The following is a 15,632-nucleotide window of genomic DNA, read 5'->3' as shown; positions in this document are numbered from 1 at the left end:
TTATTCTTCTGTCGAAGCTGATGAAAATTTTCTCCCATTCTGTAGGCTCTCTCATCATGGGCTTGTTTCCTTCACCATGCAGGAAAACAGAACAATAAGGAAATAACTTATTAGTTACCAGATTATTTCAGGTTACTTCATTTGTGCAAGGATGAAAGAGGAGATAACTTCATTGTTATGTCTGTTTAGGAAACTTGGCTATTATTGCTCTAATTCTAATTCCTCAGAAGGTCAGATATACAGTTTAGTTTCAGATTGGTGATTAGAAACTTAAGCACAAGTGACTTATTTTGATTTTTAGTCTGGTCTAATGGGGCCCAGGGAAGGAGATTAGTCCAAAACAATGGACGAAATAAAATGGGCATTTTATTTAATCTTTTCTTCCCTCCTTCCTTGCTTCTCATTATTTATAGCTTAGAAATTTATCTAAAACACTTTTTAAAAAATGATTTTGTTTCATTAGTTATTATGTGCTTATTTGTTCAGTTAAGAATTTGACTATAGACTTGTGAAATAACTCATGCTATTTTGTTATTATATTTGTAGAAAAATATTTCATATCTCACATCTTCAAGGATTTGTTTAAAAATTTTATGTATAAACTAATAAACAGCTTTCCATTCCTATTACCACTTAAAATGTAAACATAAAATATATTAAATAAATTAAATAGAATGTTTTCTAGCTCCATTTTAAAGAACTATGAAAGGATATTTTATAGCAACTATAAAACTACATTTTAGGGGCTGGGGTATAACTCAGTGTCAGAGCACTTGCCTCCCACATGTGAGGTACTGGGTTGGATACTTAGCACCACATAAAAATAAATAAATAAATAAAACAAAGATTTAAAAAAATAAAATAAAACTACATTTTAATGTTTTTTATTTTTGAATGCTTTAGGTAAAGCTAAAATGTGACTCTTTTTTTTTAAATCAGAGACACAAAACTGAAAAAGTAAAAATAATGTATGAAAACAATATATAAAAATAAATTTGCCTTTTCCCTGCTTTGCTGTAAAAAGGAAAAACCGCAATAATACAAAAGGAGTTTTCAGCCTAGAGAAATATGTCATTTTATGTGACCTGTTCTCTACCTGAAATACTCTACTGTTTCTCCATTCCTCTTTATGCCATTCACAACTGTCCCACATTTCTCTTCCCATGCTAACTCTAGTTCCCAATGCCTGCTGAACTCCTATCTCTCCTTCAGGCTGCAACTTAAACCTTACTCTTCCAGAAAACACTTCCAACTCCAAATACTTGGACAATTACATTAGGTACAAATTGGCAATTTTTCCATATAATAACACCCAACCATCTTATTACATTATTTTGCTTACTGCCTATCTGGGGATTTAAAAGCTGGAAGCATCTTGATTTTATTTGCTAACATATCCTAATCCCTTGCATATTTACAGTATGAACTCAAGTTCTCTGAATAAGCTGCATACATTAAAGATCCTAGAGACTGCCTGAACTTGGCTGACTAGAACATAGCGATTGTGGAGAGATGGAATGCTGTAGGTTGAAACCCAAAATTATCTTGAGTCATTGTGGGACCTTTTTTAGCCATTTTTACCTTAACTTTTATATCTGACCTAACATTTGTGGTAACTAACAGGTAAGTCTCTCCAAAGCTATTGCTAAGCTTAGCAGGTCAACAGCCTCCATCAACTCTAAAGCTAAGAATGTGATAATATCTGAAACCTATACAAGAGATTTCCCCACTCTCTGATGGGGATGCCTACGTGATATTCTCACCAACGTAATTGGCAAATGTATTGATTTATGATTTCCTTTTGTTCTGTAATCATAAAACTCTTTGTAACCTCTTCCATGGTGAAATGCCTCATTTCGGGTAACTTGAATCCATGTTCTCAGGCCATAGTCACTAATATTTGGCTCAAAAGAAACTGTTTCTCATTTTCTTTAAAGCAGCATCATTATGTTAACAGTAGGTCTGTGCTGGGTAGAGTAAAATAGAAAATATTTTATAAAGCAAAGATGAAAACATGATAGCATGACTCCAGTGTTATAACTTGTTGCCTGCTATGTAGAGTCTATATGCACTTTTAAAGCCCAACTTCAGACCTACCCTTTGTGATACTGGGGTTGACTCTGCAAAGCATATTTCTCCTGTGCTATATGGTGGCTCCCTGTCAGGCTCAGCCAATAGAAAATGCTGGAGCAAGGAAGTTGGAAAACTTGCTCTTTCCTCTCTGTGTCCTATTTTATTAATATTGACTCAGCAAAGGATCTCTCAGCCTGACAGAGAAGGATTCTTATCTCCAAGAACTCCCAGAGTCAGCTTCATAGTTCCTTCACATTGATGCCACCAAGAGGCCAGTCAGAAAAACAGAACTTCTCCAGTCATATAAATTATGATCATTTAATATAATGAATGACTGATTGGTCGGCTGTTAAAGACCTAAAAAAGCCAAAGGTGATCACTGAGGTAACACAGAGACAAGTAACCCCAGGAAACAACTATCATCCAAAGGGAAAAGAGAAAACATGAGGCTTGTCATAACCTAGGAGCCTAGAGGAAGGACCCAACAAGGTGGGATTCAGGCCTCTGAGAAGGGACTGTACTTGCTGCTGGGGATCCCAGGAGCTCAGAGGCAGAGGCTCAAGGAGTCAGAGTTGACACCTTCAAGCTTGCCTGCTGCCTAGCTGGTACAAGGTGTGCAGAGGAAATCCCAGTATGAGCCTAGACTGTGTCCACCTATGTAGTTCAGGAATATCTAGGCACATTTACTGAGCCTTTCAGACTGGACTGTGAAAAGCCAGTGTTTGTCACTTGATATTTTTATCTGTTTCTTTCTTTCTTTCTTTTGGCCTAAGGAGGAGAAAATAGGTTTCAGTGGCTCAAGGAAATGGAAATAGGTGATCGAGTGGCTAAGGAAAAAGACTGGAGAATAAAGAACATGACATGACATTTAATTCCCAGCCTGGTCTCCGACAAATTCCAAACCTTACAAGAAGGGAGAGAGACTGTAAACAGGCTTAAGAGACCATTTCCATGAAGGCCTTTAGAAAAATCTGAGCACTAGGGATATTTCTTAAAGTCCATATGACAGTGAATGACAAACATTAGAAATGTGTGGCCCTCCACCATTCCTGAGCTCTATATGCTGTCACACCAGCACACTAAAAGCTAACTTGCACAATCACATACAGTGGTACTCAACAAACAGTGCTGCTACTGCTGTACTCAAAATCAGAAAAAAAGCAAGTATCCAATAGAGAACAGAGTTAAAGACAGACCACAGTGAATCTCAACATTAAATATATCCACGGACACTAATTTAAACAAACTATAAATAGATTGCAGAAAGATCAGTGGAGTGGAGGAAGGGGAGGAGGGGGAGAGAGGAGGAGGAAGGGGGAAATGCTGGGGACTGATTTGGAGCAAATTATAGTCCATGCTTTTGTGATTATGTCAAAATGTATCCTAATGTTATATATAACTAAAAAGAATTTTTTAAAAGTTAAAAAAGATACACCTCAGAAGATAAGTTCTTCCACAAGTGCTAGATCCTTCTCTCATTATTCTTTATCATACAAATGGATTTTGAACTTACTTCTTGATTTCCCAGCAAGGAGTTCATTGATTAGCTGTTCATAGTTTCAGCTTTAAAACACAAACTCTTGAATGAGATTCAGAAATCTTTGCATGTGCTCATTAAATATTTCTAGAATGAATTGTTGATTCAGTTAAAATATGAGCTGATTGAGAGATCCGCCTTGCTGACCTCCACAGGAGCCTGGGCCCAGGATAGGCCCAAATTCATCCTGCCACAGGTAGTCACTCGCCAGAGCTCAGGCTCGGCCCAGGACTGCCTCTGCCCACTGGTAAACAGCCAGCGAAGTCAGGCTCGGCCCAGACCTGCCTCGCTGACCTGCATGTGGGTGCTTGGGCCCCAGGTAAACTTGGTTCTGCACCACCACCACCACCTGGAAGCCCAGGTCAAACCCACTTTCATCTTGAGACACTGTAGCCGTAGCCTTCCCCATGCAGTAGCCTCTACCTTGGGACAACAGACAGGGCCTAGAAGCAGCTACATCCTGGAGTATGCATCCCAAAGCCAGTGTAAGGCCCACCCTTTCAACCCATCTCTGAAAGACATCGCATCCATCTTGGGGCACCTCTACTGCTATCTTGAGTTATCTCTTGCTATTGCCGCCACCACCTATAGTTGCTGTAGCATCCATCCTGGGACAGCAGCAGGGTCTGGAAGCCCAACACCAAGGTAAGGTATAGACAATCTGCATGGGTACTACAAGAATATAGGTTAGAAACTATAATACCTCAGATCAGCCCTGTAAGTAAGGAAATCACATAGACAACATGAAAAAACGAGGGAGGAAATTGCCCCAAACAAATCAGGATACTACAAAAACAGAACCCATGGACAGTGCAGTTGATGAAATGTCAAAAAGGAGTTCAGAAGGCTCATAATTAAAATGATCTGTGAATTAAAGGATGACCTAAGTAAGCAAATATAGGCAAAAGTTGATCACTCCAACAAAGAGATAAGAGAAAAAGTAAAGGCAACCATTGATGACATCAATAAACAGATAAGGGAGCAAATATAGGCATTGATTGATGACGCCAACAAAGAGATAAGGGAGCAAATACAGGTAGCAAAAGATTACTTCAAGAAAGAGAGATTCTGAAAAAGAAAAAAAAATCAGAAATCCTTGAAATGAAGGAAACAATAAACCAAATAAAAAACTCAATAGAAAGCATCACCAACAGACTACTTCACAGAATGAGAGATAATAAAGACAAAGCACACAACCTGGAAAATAAGGTGACCACATAGTGAATATGGTAAGGAATCATTTTGGCTTCTTCTCAATAAAAGAGGTCAGCATGCGTGCTCTCTCTCTTTCTGTGGACCCTTAAGGTCAGAGGAACCACCACAGCACCCCCAAAGAAAAAGGTATTTCTGTCTCTTATGTGGTTATTTCACGCAGCCCAATTCCCCTGGAGTGACCCCTGAGTGTTTAAGTCGCCAGGAAGACAACAGAAGACACAGAGACTAATCCACATAATTATGGTTATCATATATTAGACAAAGGCATCAAAAACATACATTGTAGAAAAGATAGCCTTGACAACAAATGGTGCTGGGAAAACTGGAAATCCATATGCAACAAAATGAAATTAAACCCCTATCTCTCAATATGCACAAAATTCAACTCAAAGTAGATCAAGGACCTAGGAATTTGACCAGAGACACTGTATCTACTAGAAGAAAAAGTAGGCCCTAATCTCCACCATGTGGGATTCAGCCCCAACTTCCTTAATAAGACTCCTATAGTGCAAGAATTAAAATCAAGAATCAATAAATGAGATGGATTCAAACTAAAATGCTTCTTCTTAGCAAAAGAAAAAATCAATGAGGTGAATAGAGAGCCTACAATTTGAGAACAAATTTTTACCACATGCACATCAAATAGAGCACTAATCTCTAGGGTATATAAAGAACTCAAAAACCTTAACACCAAAAAAAAAAAAAAAAAAAAAAAACAACAACCAAACAAGCAAACAAACAAAAAACCCAAATAACCCAATCAATAAATGGGCCAAGGAACTGAATGGACACTTCTTAGAAGCTGATATATAATCAATCAACAAATACATGAAAAAATGTTCAACATCTCTTAACAATTAGAGAAATGCAAATCAAAACTACTCTAAGATTGCATCTCACTCCAGTTAGAAGGACAGCTATTAAGAATATAGACAACAATAAGTGTTGGCAAGGATGTGGGGAAAAAATGCACACTCATACACTGCTGGTGGGACTGCAAATTGGTGCAGATAATATGGAAAGCAACATGGGGAGTCCTTGGAAAATTGGGAATGGAACCATCATTTGACTCTGCTATCTGTCTCCTCCTACCCAAAGGACTTAAAAACAGCATACTAACGTGACACAGCCATATCAATGTTTATAACAGCACAATTCATAATAGTTAAACTATGGAACCAACCTAGGTGCCCTTCGGTAGATGAATGGATAAAGAAACTGTGACTCAGCATTATAAGAGAATAAAATCATAACATTTTAGGTAAATGGATGGAGTTGGAAAATATAATGCTAAGTGAAGTTATCCAATTCCAAAAAATCCAACGCCAAATGTTTTCTTTGATTTAAGAATGCTGATTCATAATGTGGTGGGGAGTGGGGCATGGGAGGATTAGATGAACTTTAGATAGGGCAAAGGGGAAAGGGAAGGGACAGGATAGGAGGGGGCATGAGGGTAGGAAAGGTGGTGGAATGAGATGGTCATCATTACCCTAAGTACATGTATAAAGACACAAATGGTGTGACTCTACTTTGTGTACAACCAGAGATATGAAAAATTGTGCTCTATATGTGTAATATGAATTGTGATGCATTCCACTGTCATATATAACAAATTAAAATTTAAAAAAATGAATGGATTGAATTGGACATTATTAATTATATGAAATATGGGAAACACAAGTCACAAATATTGAGACTAATTTGATAGGGTGCTTATATTCATAGTATTCCTTATTTTTCTAGGAGACTGTTCTCCTACATAGTTTCTCAAGTAGGGAACTGTGAAATTGGTGTTTAGACATGACTTTTGCTATAAACAGTGATGTGTTAAGATTTAAAAAAAACATGGATGATATGCTCCCAAGTTTAAGGTTCCCTTAAAGCCTTTTCATCTTAAATGAGATTAAATACATCTTTATGAATATTTCTCATAGTGCCCTCAGAAGTTTTACAAATTCAAAAGAACACTAAATGTCTAAACATGCTTTTGAATACACACAAAATGGCATCAAATTCAACTGAATATTTTTAATTTTTAGAAGTATTGCACTCCATATGCTGGAGGGCATGTATTATAGTGTGTTGTTGGAAGTGTGATTTCACTCTAACACTTTTTACACTAACAATGATATTTAAGCATACCGTCTGTTCAAGATTCCTGCCTGCTCAATTATTTACACTTTAAGTCTAATGTAAGCCTGACACATTCATTTCTGTGCACGACAGTGTTTTACTGTGGAGAGAAGGTGTTTGTAAGCACCGCCACATGGTCTTGGGGATGCCTGCATAGAGTCATTTTTTTTTTTAAACTGGAAAACAAAGACAATGCAAGCACTAGAGAAAAGCAGTGTTGAATTTTTGTTTAAAAGTATTTTAGGGATTTTCACATTGTTTTAAATTTGAGACACAGAACATATGCAGTATAAAAAAGAATTTCTTTTTTACATAATAAAACTGCCTAGGAATTGAAAGTGTGCCAAAACATGCACACATAGAGGCCTTCAGCAAAGGGGAGAAGGTATACCGCTCAAACCATTAAAGAAATCTCTGAGCAAAAATTAGCTGACCACTAAGCTAATCACACAAGACCTTAGTGGCCACACAAATTTTTTTAAAAGTACAAACTTTCCCTAATTAGTTTCGAAAGTCACTAAACAAACATTAAGCACAACAAACACTTGGAAAATGGAGGAAATCTGATTTCCAGAGTTATCACATTGTACTTTGAATATATATTTTTAATGAAAAATAATATATAAGGCATGCAAAAATTAGGAAAGTACAATTGGTACACAGGGAAAAAGTAGTCAATTAAAATCGCCCCTGAGGAAACAGAGACATTGGACAGCTTAAACAAAACCTTAAATCAGTCAGATTCAGTGGCTGTAATCTCAGCCACTCAGGAGGCTAAGGCAAGAGGATTGAAAATTCAAGAACAGTCTGGGCAATTTTGTGAGAAATCTGTATCCAAATAAAAATTTTTATTTTTTTATTATTTATTTATTTTTTTAATTTTTATTGTTGGTTGTTCAAAACATTACATAGTTCTTGAAAAATCATATTTCACACTTTGATTCAAGTGGGTTATGAACTCCCATTTTTACCCTGGATACAGATTGCAGAATTACATCGGTTACACATCCACTGATTTACATATTGCTATACTAGTGTCTGTTGTATTCTGCTGCCTTTCCTATCCTCTACTATCCCCCCTCCCCTCCCCTCCCATCTTCTCTCTCTACCCCATCTACTGTCATTCATTTCTCCCCCTTGTTTTTTTTTCCCCTTTCCCCTCACTTCCTCTTGTATGTAATTTTGTATAACCATGAGGGTCTCCTTCCATTTCCATGCAATTTCCCTCCTCTTTCCTTTTCCCTCCCACCTCTCACCCCTGTTTAATGTTAATATTCTTCTCATGCTCTTCCTCCCAACTCTGTTCTTAGTTACTCTCCTTATATCAAAGAAAACATTTGGCATTTGTTTTTTAGGGATTGGCTAGCTTCACTTAGCATAATCTGTTCTAATGCCATCCATTTCCCTGCAAATTCTATGATTTTGTCATTTTTTAATGCAGAGTAATACTCCATTGTGTATAACTGCCACATTTTTTTTTTAATCCATTCGTCTATTGAAGGGCATCTAGGTTGGTTCCACAGTCTTGCTATTGTGAATTGTGCTGCTATGAACATCGATGTAGCAGTGTCCCTGTAGCATGCTCTTTTTAGGTGTTCAGGGAATAGACCGAGAAGGGGAATAGCTGGGTCAAATGGTGGTTCCATTCCCAGCTTTCCAAGAAATCTCCATACTGCTTTCCAAATTGGCTGCACCAATTTGCAGTCCCACCAGCAATGTACAAGTGTACCCTTTTCCCCACATCCTCGCCAGCACTTGTTGTTGTTTGACTTCATAATGGCTGCCAAACTTACTGGAGTGAGATGGTATCTTAGGGTGGTTTTGATTTGCATTTCTCTGACTGGTAGAGATGGTGAGCATTTTTTCATGTACTTATTGATTGATTGTATGTCCTCCTCTGAGAAGTGTCTGTTCAGATCCTTGGCCCATTTGTTGATTGGGTTATTCGTTTTCTTACTGTTTAATTTTTTGAGTTCTTTGTATACTCTGGATATTAGGGCTCTATCTGAAGTGTGAGGAGTAAAGATTAGTTCCCAGGATGTAGGCTCCCTATTTACCTCTCTTATTGTTTCTTTTGCTGAGAAAAAACTTTTTAGTTTGAGTAAGTCCCATTTGTTGATTCTAGTTATTAACTCTTGTGCTATGGGTGTCCTATTGAGGAATTTGGAGCCCGACCCCACATATGTAGATCGTAGCCAACTTTTTCTTCTATCAGATGCCGTGTCTCTGATTTGATATCAAGCTCCTTGATCCATTTTGAATTAACTTTTGTGCATGGCGAGAGAAAGGGATTCAGTTTCATTTTGTTGCATATGAATTTCTAGTTTTCCCAGCACCATTTGTTGAAGATGCTATCCTTCCTCCATTGCATGCTTTTAGCCCCTTTATCAAATATAAGATAGTTGTAGTTTTGTGGATTGGTTTCTGTGTCCTCTATTCTGTACCATTGGTCCACCCGCCTGTTTTGGTACCAGTACCATGCTGTTTTTGTTACTATTGTTCTGTAGTATAGTTTGAGGTCTCGTATCGCTATACCGCCTGTTTCACACTTCCTGCTTAGAGTTGTTTTTGCTATTCTGGGTCTTTTATTTTTCCATATGAATTTCATAATTGCTTTATCTATTTCTACAAGAAATGCCATTGGGATTTTGATTGGCATTGCATTAAACCTATAGAGAACTTTTGGTAATATCGCCATTTTGATGATGTTAGTTCTGCCTATCCATGAACAGGGTATATTTTTCCATCTTCTAAGATCTTCTTCTATTTCTCTCTTTAGGGTTCTGTAGTTTTCATTGTATAAGTCTTTCACCTCTTTTGTTAGGTTGATTCCCAAGTATTTTTTTTTTTTTTTTTGAGGATATTGTGAATGGAGTGGTTGTCCTCATTTCCATTTCAGAGGATTTGTCGCTGATATACAGGAATGCCTTTGATTTATGCGTGTTGATTTTATATCCTGCCACTTTGTTGAATTCATTTATTAGCTCTAATAGTTTCTTTGTAGACCCTTTTGGGTCTGCTAGGTATAGAATCATGTCACCTGCAAATAGTGATAATTTAAGTTCTTCTTTTCCTATTTTTATGCCTTTAATTTCTTTCGTCTGTCTAATTGCTCTGGCCAGTGTTTCGAGAATTATGTTGAACAGAAGTGGTGAGAGAGGGCATCCCTGTCTTGTTCCAGACTTTAGAGGGAATGCCTTCAATTTTTCTCCATTCAGAATGATGCTAGCCTGAGGCTTAGCATAGATTGCTTTTACAATATTGAGGTATGTTCCTGTTATCCCTAGTTTTTCTAGAGTTTTGAACATAAAGGGATGCTGTACTTTGTCGAATGCTTTTTCCGCATCTATCGAGATGATCATATGGTTCTTATTTTTAAGTCTATTGATGTGGTGAATAACATTTATTGATTTCCGTATATTGAACCAGCCTTGCATCCCAGGGATGAATCCTACTTGATCATGGTGCACAATTTTTTTGATATGTTTTTGTATCCGATTCGCCAGAATTTTATTGAGGATTTTTGCATGTAGGTTCATTAGAGATATTGGTCTGTAGTTTTCTTTCTTTGAAGTGTCTTTGTCTGGTTTAGGAATTAGGGTGATGTTGGCCTCGTAGAAAGAATTTGGAAGTTCTCCCTCTTTTTCTATTTCCTGAAATAGCTTGAAAAGTACTGGTATTAGTTCCTCTTTAAAGATTTTGTAAAACTCTGCTGTATACCCATTCGGTCCTGGGCTTTTCTTAGTTGGTAGTCTTTTGATGGTTTCTTCTATTTCCTCAATTGATATTGGTCTGTTTAGGTTGTCTATATCCTCCTGACTCAATCTGGGAAGATCATATGACTTAAGAATTTTATCGATGCCTTCACTATCTTCTATTTTATTGGAGTATAAGGATTCAAAATAATTTCTGATTATCTTCAGTATTTCTGAAGTGTCTGTTGTGATATTGCCTTTTTCATCCCGTATGCTAGTAATTTGAGTTCTCTCTCTTCTTCTCTTCGCTAGCATGGCTAAAGGTCTGTCGATTTTATTTATTTTTTCAAAGAACCAACTTTTAGTTTTGTCAATTTTTTCAATTGTTTCTTTTGTTTCGATTTCATTAATTTCAGCTCTGATTTTAATTATTTCTTGCCTTCTACTTCTTTTGCTGTTGTTTTATTCTTCTTTTTCTAGGATTTTGAGATGAAGTATGAGATCATTTATTTGTTGGTTTTTTCTTTTTTTAAGGAATGAACTCCAAGCAATGAATTTTCCTCTTAGAACTGCTTTCAATGTGTCCCATGGATTCCGATATGTTGTCTCTGTGTTTTCATTTATCTCTAAGAATTTTTTAATTTCCTCCTTGATGTCTTCTATAACCCATTGATCATTCAGTAACCTATTGTTCATTCTCCAAGTGATGCATGATTTTTCCTTCCTTCTTTTATCGTTGATTTTTAGTTTCATTCAATTATGATCAGATAAGATGCATGGTATTATCTCTACTCCTTTATATTGTCTAAGAGTTGCCCTGTGACATAATATATGATCTATTTTTGAGAAGGATCCATGTGCTGCTGAGAAAAAAGTGTAACTGCTTGATGTTGGGTGGTATATTCTATATATGTCAATTAAGTCTAGGTTATTAATTGTGTTATTGAGTTCTATAGTTTCCTTATTCAACTTTTGTTTGGAAGATCTGTCCAGTGGTGAGAGAGGTGTGTTGAAGTCTCCCATGATTATTGTATGGTGCTCTATTAGACTCTTGAACTTGAGAAGAGTTTGTTTGATGAAAATAGCTGCACCATTGGTTGGGGCATACATATTTATGATTGTTATGTCTTGTTGGTGTTTGGTTCCCTTGAGCAGTATGTAGTGTCCCTCTTTATCCCTTTTGATTAACTTTGGCTTGAAATCTATTTTATTTGATATGAGTATGGACACTCCTGCTTGTTTCCGAAGTCCATATGAGTGATATGATTTTTCCCAACCTTTCACCTTCAGTCTATGTATGTCTTTTCCTATCAAATGCGTCTCCTGTAGGCAGCATATTGTTGGTCATGTTTTGTGATCCATTCTACTAGTCTGTGTCTCTTAATTGCTGAGTTTAAGCCATTAACATTTAGGGTATTTATTGAGATATGGGTTGTTCTTCCAGCCATATTTGTTTATTTATGTTACTAAACATGATTTGTTTTCCTCTTTGATTCTTTTCCCCCCTTTACTGTACTACCTCCCACTGTTGGTTTTCATTGTTATTTTCCATTTCCTCTTCCTGTAATGTTTTGCCAAGGATGTTTTTTAGAGATGGTTTTCTAGCTGCAAATTCTTTTAACTTTTGTTTATCGTGGAAGGTTTTAATTTCATCTTCCATCCTGAAGCTTAATTTCGCTGGATACACAATTCTTGGTTGGAACCCATTTTCTCTCAGTGTTTGAAATATGTTATTCCAGGATCTTCTAGCTTTCAGAGTCCGTGTTGAAAGATCAGCTGTTATCCTGATTGGTTTACCCCTAAATGTAATCTGCTTCCTTTCTCTTGTAGCTTTTAAAATTCTCTCCTTATTCTGTATGTTGGGCATCTTCATTATAATGTGTCTAGGTGTGGATCTCTTATGATTTTGCACATTCAGCGTCCTGTAGGCTTCTAGGATTTGGGATTCTGTCTCATTCTTCAAATCTGGGAAGTTTTCTCATATTATTTCATTGAATAGATTGCTCATTCCTTTGGTTTGGACCTCTCTACCTTCCTGTATCCCAATGACTCTTAAGTTTGGTCTCTTTATGTTATCCCATATTTCTTGGATGTTCTGCTCATGGTTTCTTAACAGTCTTGCTGAGCTGTCTATGTTCTTTTCAAGTTGAAATACTTTGTCTTCATTGTCTGATGTTCTATCTTCTAAGTGTTCTACTCTGCTGGTAGTATTCTCAATTGAGTTTTTAAGTTGGTTTATTGCTTCCTGCATTTCTAGGATTTCTGTTTGTTTTTTATAACCTCCATCTCCCTGTATAGTTGATCTTTTGCTTCTTGGATTTGTTTATGTAATTCATTTTCGAAGTGATCTTTCATTGTCTGATTTTGCTGTCTGATGTCTTCCTTGAGACTCCAGATCACCTGAAGCATGTATATCCTGAATTCTTTATCTGACATTCCATCTGCTGCAGATATTACCTCTTCTAAAGTTGAGTTGACCTGCATTGCTTGTGGTCCTTTCTTTCCTTGTCTCTTCATACTGTTCGCGTTTCTTTCTGCTTGGTGAAACTGTTGTTATTGAATTTTCCCCCTATATATTTATATTGCTCTTGTATAGTTGCAAAGTCTCCCTCGCAGGCGCGGGCGGCGGCTCTGCCCCTCCTCCAATTGGGGCAATGTGCCTAACACGCCGGCAGGCCGCTGGGCCTGTTCTGCCGGTTGGTAGCGGGTCCGCCTACCTTGCAGGCGCATGGGGCAGCTCTGCCCCTCCACGGGTTTCTGGGCCTGTTCTGCCGGTGGGTCGCAGGTCCGCCTACCTTGCAAGCGCGTGGGGACGGCTCTACCCTTCCGCAGGCCGCTGGGCCTGTTCTGCCGATGGGTCGCAGGTCAGCCTACCTTGCAGGCGCGGTTGGGGCCGCTGGGCCTGTTCTGTGGGTGGTCACAGTTCTGCCTACCTTGCAGGCGTGAGGGGAGGGGGCGGCTCTGCCCCTCAGCAGGCTGCTGGGCCTGTTCTGCCCTCGGGTGGCAGGTCAGCCTACCTTGCAGGCGCGGGGGTGGCTCTGCCCCTCCCGGGCCGCTGGGCCTGTTCTGTCAGTGGAAAATAAAAAATTTTAAAAAGAAAAAAAGAAACAGTTGCAGATGGAGCTCAATGGTAGAGGGTTATCTAGCATGCAAAAGGCACTGGATTTAGTCCCCAGTACTGAAAAGAAAAAAAAAAAAAGAAAAAAAAAAAAAAAAAATATATATATATATATATATATATATACATATATATATGAAAAATAACAAAAACTAACCCAAAACCAGCTATCACAGCTACAAAGAAATAAAAGAAATTGCAGCTGAAAATTTAAGAGAAAATGTAAAAATAATGTCTCATCATATTAATGTCTCAATGAAATGTCTCAATGAAATAATGTCTCAATGAAAAGGTAAAAGTTATTTTTAAATGAGTTAAATAACCTGAGTACAGAGATGCTTGTCTGTAAATTCAAGATACTCTGGAGGCTAAGACAGGAGAATTGCTTGAGTTTAGGAGTTTGAGGCCAGCCTGATAAACATAAGGAGATCCTGGCTCAGATAAATAAATACTCTATAATTGAAAAGTATATTACTGAAATAAAAATTTCATTATAGCCAGGCATGGTAGGCACACACCTATAACCCCAGTGACTTAGAAAGCTGAGGCAGGAGGATCACAAATTCAAGGCCAGCCTCAACAATTTAACAAGACCTTCATCAACTCAGTAAAAGCCAGTCAATAATAATAATGATAATAAGAAGAAGAAGAAGAAGAAGAAGAAGAAGAAGAAGAAGACGACAATGACAACGACGACTGGGGATGTAACTCAGTAATAATCCCAGTACCAATCCCCAGTACCAAGAGAAAAAGAAGGAAGAAAGAAAGAGAATTTACTAGCTGGACTCAACATCAGAATTGAACTGATGGTAGAAAGAATCAAGAGTTTGGAAATAGGTCAATTGAGATTATCCAGGTTAAGAACAGAAAGAAAAAAGAATGAAGAAAACCAACAGAGACTGAGCAACCTGTGGGACATCAATCATATCAAGAGAAATATAATAGAACTCCTATAGGAAGAGAAGACTGGGAATGAAACAAAACAAATATTTGAAGAAATAATTATCAAAAGTTTTCCAAAATAAAATCAAGAATCAATGAATGGGATGGACTCAAACTGAGGCAAGAGGATTGAAAATTCAAGATCAGTCTGGGCAATTTTGTGAGAAATCTGTATCCAAATAAAAATTTTTAAAAAGAAACAGCTGCAGCTGGAGCTCAATGGTAGAGGGTTATCCAGCATGCAAAAGGCACTGGGTTTAGTCCCCAGTACTTAGCAAAAGAAACAATCAATAAGGTGAACAGAGAGCCTACATTTTGGGAGCAGTTTGTCACGCACACATCAGATAGAGCACTAATCTCCAGGAGATATAAAGAACTCAAAAAACTTAACACCAAAAAAACCAAATATCCCAATCAATAAATAGGCTAAGGAGCTGAACAGACACTTTGCAGAAGAAGATATACATTTGATCAACAAATATATGAAAAAATGTTCAACATCTCTAGTAATTAGAGAAAAGCAAATCAAAACTACTCTAAGATTTTATCTCATGCCAGTCAGAATGGCAGTTATCAAGAATACAGACAATAATAAGTGTTTGCAAGAATGTGGAGGAAAAGGCACACTCCTACATGGCTGATGGGACTGCAAATTGATGCAACCACACTGGAAAGCACTATGGAGATTCCTTAGAAAACTTGGAGTGGAACCACCATTGGACCCAGCAATCCCACTCCTTGGTCTATACCCAAAAGACTTAAAATCAGCGTACTCTAATAACGCAGCCACATCAATGTTTATAGCATCTCAATTCATAATAGCTAAACTGTGGAAGCAACCTAGATTCCCTTCAATAGATGGATGGATAAAGAAACTGAGGTGTATATACACAATGAACTATTAGTAAGCATTAAAGGG

The sequence above is a fragment of the Marmota flaviventris genome, chromosome 6 (genome assembly GCF_047511675.1).
Source record: "Marmota flaviventris isolate mMarFla1 chromosome 6, mMarFla1.hap1, whole genome shotgun sequence".
NCBI classification, from domain to species: Eukaryota; Metazoa; Chordata; class Mammalia; order Rodentia; family Sciuridae; genus Marmota; species Marmota flaviventris.
The sequence above is the reverse complement of the archived record's forward strand: the minus strand, read 5'-3'. Positions refer to the sequence as shown.